The sequence below is a fragment of the Podarcis muralis genome, chromosome 14 (assembly GCF_964188315.1).
Source record: "Podarcis muralis chromosome 14, rPodMur119.hap1.1, whole genome shotgun sequence".
Lineage (NCBI taxonomy): Eukaryota > Metazoa > Chordata > Lepidosauria > Squamata > Lacertidae > Podarcis > Podarcis muralis.
In genome coordinates, this window is record NC_135668.1 from 20,434,145 (window position 1) to 20,440,144 (window position 6,000).

The following is a 6,000-nucleotide window of genomic DNA, read 5'->3' on the forward strand; positions in this document are numbered from 1 at the left end:
AAACTCCTTGCAGACAGGGACCCATCTATGCTGCTATTCCATGTAACTCTACAAGGTGCTGTAAGTATGATCATGGCATGGTATAAATAAAAATAAGATTATACTTATTATTACTGTTTTACCAAGCAAACTAGGCAATGCCCTTCTCCGGACTATAGATCTATTTCCTTGAAATTTCAACAGACTGAGTTGCTGGCAGAGTCTGATCTTTTTCTTGGTTGCTTGGCAACAGTGGGCATCGCACATGCACACGCTTCTCTGACATGAGCAAACTTTTCTGGGGTGCAACTTTTTACAACAAGTTGGGTGTCGAAACCACCCCATATTCTTGCATTCCTGCACATACATAATCCATTGAATCAGACTGACAGCTCATTTGGCCAAGTATGTGCTCAGCAAGAGCCCTCCAGGAAGTCTACAAGCATGGCATGAAAGCTTCAACCCTGTTCAATGCTCCAGGCATATGCCATTCAAAGGTACCACTGCCTCTGGATTCTAGGGGGAAACATCCAACCCATCCCACCTTGGTTAAAAATAAAATACTTAACAGCAAAAAAAGGAAGAATATATGCTTACCTTCAACAAATTCAGTGCTTCAAGAATTTAAGTCCCATACACCTAACAGAGCAATAAGGATTCTTGTGTGTTAAGAACAAGGTTACAACGTCCGGTGATCCCTCGTAGATCCCCTTCACAGCCTCCAGATGAGATTCCCTGCTTTTGTTTTGTGGATAGATCTTTCCCCCCTCCCTGGTTTATTAACCTCCCAAGAAGAAATCAAAATTATTGGTACGTCAGGTTCCTTTCATGCAGTGGCAGCAAAAGCAGCAGCAGCAGCAGCAAGGTTGATTTTTTGGAAGGAGGGAAAAAAAATCAAAAGAGCGAAGGGGTGGGGGTGAGAGATTTTAAGCAACAGCCCACGTTGAGCTGCTACTGGCTGTGAAAAGAGACTTCCAGGCTCCTCCTGTCCCTCCTTAGATACCTCTTGCTATAGCTGGCAGATTGCTAAAGGCACTGAATCCTCCTATGAAAAGTTTGAGTCAAGGTAGGCAGGAATCCAGGAAAAATAAGACAGGAGTTTGGGTGGGGAAGAGGAGGGTGGTGGGAGGCAGCAAAAGGAGGGCTGTAAGAGAGAAAAGAGAAGCCAAACCTCTTTGGGGGGGGGGGGATGGGAGGGGGGCAGAAGAAAAAGAAAGGATGACCAAAAGTCCTGAATAGGGAGAACAGGGAATTGGGGGTTTTATTTTTTAAATAAGCAAAACAACCGTTTGGAGGGAGAGAGAGAGCAGCCAAAGTATGTACCACAAGTGGTTGAAAGTAAGGAAGAATATAAGGAATGAGGTTGAAGAGAGAAGCAGGACTTGTGCAAAAATGGGGATGGGGGGGGGGGGAGAGAGAGAATCGAGATATATCTAATTAAAATCTCTCAGCAAGACGAGTGGGTGAAAATGAGGGAGAGGGTGCCTGCAATGCAGTCAATAATGCTGCAGGCTGGCTAAGGGAGCTGTCAGGATAAATATTTGGAGCATCTTCCGTAGGGGGTCACCCGAAACATGCAAGGCAGGCAGAAGAGAGGAAAGTTCGGAGGATTCCAGTTAGGGTGCAATTGGCAGGCATCCGGCTACACAGAATATTAATTAGTATTCATTTATTGCATTTATACTTCACCTCCCTCCCTCCCTCCCCACAAGGAGTTCAAGGTGGCTTAAATCAGTGTTTCCCAACCTTTTTTGGGCAAAGGCACACTTGTTTCATGAAAAAAATCTCGAGGCACACCACCATTACAGCCCCGTGACGTCAGCGCGCAGCGTCACGCCGGGAGGGACGCACGAAAGTGTAAGATTCAATTTTTTCCCCTCCCCCTTGCCTTCCTTCTGTGCCAACCGCCAAAAAGCCAAGAATCGCGGGACCGCCGGCGGAGGGGGGGAGGGCGAGCGGAGGCAGCGGCGAGCCCCGTTCCTCCCCATCCGCCCCATTCCGTGCAAGGAGCCCGAACAGGTGTGAGAAGGGGGTCAAACCTGCGGGTCGGCGCCGGGGAACCTCCAAGCTTTGGGGGTGGGGGGGAGGAGGCAGCAAAGCGAGGCAGGAAGGAGAGCGCGGCTTGGCGAAGTACTTGGCGGCGAAGGCCAGCAGGTCCGGCGGCCGGTGCCGCAGCACCTCCACCGTGTAGCCCTGCAGCAGCTCAGTCAGACCCGGCGGGATCTCGATGCTCATCTTGTAGCCGAGGCGCGCGGGAGACTCAACGGACGGGCCCGGGAGAGAGAGAGAGAGAGAGAGAGACACGACGGAGAGAGAGCGGGAGTCCCTGCTCGCCGTCGCCACCGCTACAACTACTGTGGCGGTTGGTCGTGGTCGCCGCCGCCGCTGCCCACCTCTATCTATCTCTCCCCCTCAGCTTTCTACGCGGGCCTCGAGCCGGAGGTGGGGGGTGGCCGCCGCCGCTTTCTCCGCCTCCACGTCCTGCCTCCTCCTCCTCGAGCCCTCCGTCAGCCCTGAGGGAACCGCCACGCTCGCGCCGCCGCTCTCTGACACGCGAGAAAGAGAAAGGAACGGAGCGGCGGGGTAGTCGGGGGAAGGAGGGGCCGGAATGGAAGTGCGAGGCGAGCTGCGCATGCCCAGCAGGAAGCGGCGGAGAACGCCACAGAGAGAGAGAGAGAAGCAAGGGAGGGCGGGGAGTGGGCGGGAACACGCTTCATGCGTCACAATAACGGACAAGAGGCGCTCGAGGGATAGATTAAGACCTAATTTGACTTTTACAAAAAAAAAAAAATCTTTCGAATTTTCCCCACGGCACACCAGGCAACATCTCGCGGCACACTAGTGTGCCGCGGAACAGTGGTTGGGAAACACTGGCTTAAATGGTCCTATCCCCACCTCCATTTAATCCCCACAATAACCTGTGAGGTAGATTAGGCTGAGAGGCTGTGACCTGGTTCAAGGTCATTCAGTGACCTTCATGGCAGAGTGGGGATTTGAACCCCGGTCTCCCAGGTCCTAATCTGACACTCTCACCACTACACCACACTGCCTCTCCAGTGGGAAGACACTGGCCAAGCAGCCCATAGGTACTTCTGCTGAGGTTACCATTCAGTTTGCCCTGTCATGTGAACAGAATTTAGTGGGAAATGGTACCTTGCTAGGAAGATGCAGCGAGAAGGGAGCAAGAAGAAGACAATTGGCGCCATGTATATTGTGATGGATTTGTGTGCGGGGACTTCCCCTGAAACCCTATAAATTAATAAGTGGTAGGATTTTGATTATTTGGGATGTGGGAAGGGAGAAATACAAGCCACAGGGGAATTCTTGAGCCAGCCAATGCAAAACAACCTGGTCATTGGCAATGCCAGGGAACTGTCTTCGCCCCCCCCCTTGCCCTGAGAGATGTGAACAGAGAGTGGGGTGCCAGGGTTATTGAGTGTGAGGTGACAGGAAAAGAGAGCTTTTAGCAGGGTGTGTTGGAAAGAAGGAAGAAGAGAGACTGGGGTCCATCTTGGGCAGGTTGGCTGAAGGCTGGCTGGGAGAGATGGCTTGGACTCCAGGGCTGCACTGCTGTGGGGTGCAAGCCCCTCTTGAAATGACCATGCCGTAAGATCTGGACCCCCTCCATGCAGACTGAAGGTGTAAATAGGTGAACAAACCATATTTCTAAAAGCTACGACAGTCTCTGCTGTGTCTCAGTTCTCCAAAGGAACACAGATCCTGGATGAGTGCCTGGAACCCCTAGGAATCTTGCAGAGAGTGGTGGCAGCGCATGACTTTTGTAACAATATATTTTTTTAGCAATGTTCTTTATTAGAGTTCAAGGACACATTCCAGCCAGGCAAAAACATTTTGGGGGGGGGGTGTGAGTCAGGGCCAGTGAGGGCTGTGGCCTGGGGAGAGTTCTGAGGGGCAGATAGAGAGTCCAACCCTGTTCTGTACCTTTGCAGTTACTGTTTTCTAAAACAAATGAATCAATGAATGAATATGGTTGGAAGCACCATACTTGTGATGGACGGAAAACTGGCAACAAGTGCTTCAGTGAGAAGCAACTGGAAGGACCACTGTTCGTTTCAGTTGAAATAAGTATGTTGGTGTGTTTTAAGTAGTTAAATGTGCATGTTTTTTCATATGTGGCGGACTTGTAAAAGGGTAAAAGAGTATTGGGAAATGATCCATAATGAATTGAAAAAAATGTTTAAAAGTACCCACCCCCCAAAACCCCCCCTCAGAGTCCTTTCTGTTGGGGACTGAAATTCCCAGGTGTCAAAAAAGGTTATGGGCTACTACTGTGGCCCATGTTTTGTTAGCCCAAAAATGGAAAATGAGTGAGGTCCCAACCAAAGAATAATGGCAACTTAAGTTGACAGAATATGCACAGCTTGCAGACTTAACATACAGAATAAGAGAACAAGAAGAGCATACATTTAAAGAAGATTGCAAAACATTTATTGAATATATGGGAAATAATTGTGTACAGCTGAAAACGCTGGCAGCATTAAGATAAATACAACAGCGTAAACAAGTTTTGAGGGATGTAATGATGGAATACTGAATGGTATAAAAAGGTAAAGGGACCCCTGACCATTAGGTCCAGTCGTGACCGACTCTGGGGTTGTGGTGCTCATCTCGCTTTATCGGCCGAGGGAGCCAGCGTACAGCTTCTGGGTCATGTGGCCAGCATGACTAAGCCACTTCTGGCGAACCAGAGCAGCGCACGGAAACTCTGTTTACCTTCCCGCTGGTATAGTTTTTGTTAAATATGCAGGGATTTATTATATGTAAAATGAACCATGGAAAGAGAAGGGAAGTCACTGATATCTTAAGGATGTAAAATGAGTATTTTAAATTGTAAAACAGAAAATAAAAATATTGTAAAACGGAGCCACCAAGAACTGCAGAGTTTCAATACAGGGACATGGGGGAAAGCTGCCTTAAAGCAGGTTAGAGTATTTCTCTGTCAAGACCAGTATTGACTATAATGATTCACAGCAGGTCTCAAGGGTCTCAGACAGAGGGTCTTTCATATGCTACCTGACCCCTTTCACTGAAGATGTTGAGGGCTGAACTTTCTGGATGCAAAGTATAATTTGTGCTGAAGAGACATTAGCAGTTTGTTGACACTCAGCTCTTCCCTCTTGTTTTGATTTTCGGATCCCGTTGATTTAATTCGCAAGGTTTATATACCACTTGATTGTCATGAAACCTCCAGGTGCTTTACCAAAGGAAGGAAACAATAAAATTATCGGTGAAAAGCAACTATTAAACACATTCAAAACATATTTAAAATCATCAGTGAGCTAAAAAACCAAATAAAAACTCATCAATATTCTACATGTCTGGATAGGCTTTTCTAATTCAAAAGCACTCGATAAAAACAGTACAGTGGTACCTTGGGTTACATATGCTTCAGGTTACATACGCTTCGGGTTACAGACTCTGCTAACCCAGAAATATTACCTCGGGTTAAGAACTTTGCTTCAGGATGAGAACAGAAATTGTGCTCTGGTGGTGCGGCAGCAGCAGGAGGCCCCATTAGCTAAAGTGGTGCTTCAGTTTCAGGTTAAGTACAGACCTCCGGAACAGTTTCAGGTTAAGTACAGACCTCCGGAATGAATTAAGTACTTAACCTGAGGTACCACTGTACCGTGAAGGAGACTGCCTTAAGTCAAGAGGCAGGGTTTTTTAGAGTGGGGCTATGGCCAAACTAAAAGATTGATTCCTTACAAACGCTCACCGAGTGTTATGTGGCAGTTCCACAGATCATAGAAGCATAGAGTTGGAAGAGACCACCATGCCAACATGATGTTCGAAGCCACAGTCCTGAGATAAATAGTCTCATTCTCTACCAGGTGGGAATATTATGAGGTAAGGAGATCTCGCAAGTAAACTAGTCCCAAGCCGCTACGTACTTTATATGCTAACACCTTTAATTTCCACCAGTAGCAAAATGGCAACCAGTGCAGGTCCCTGAGCAGACATGTCATATGCTGACAGGTCTCTCTGGCCAGCAATCGTGCT

At 48.1% G+C, this 6,000-nt stretch overlaps 1 protein-coding gene across 3 annotated transcripts in view; it reads right to left on the reverse strand.

The window, feature by feature from the left end:
- The window catches only part of ACAN (aggrecan), an 82,310-nt gene extending 81,324 nt beyond the window's left edge, over positions 1–986 (reverse strand). For all 3 annotated transcript variants that reach the window (XM_077918902.1, XM_077918901.1, XM_028705913.2), the window contains exon 1: positions 577–986. The gene's annotated coding sequence lies outside the window, so the exon portion shown is untranslated. The remainder of the gene's footprint in view (positions 1–576) is intronic.
- Between the last annotated feature and the right edge of the window lie 5,014 nt (positions 987–6,000).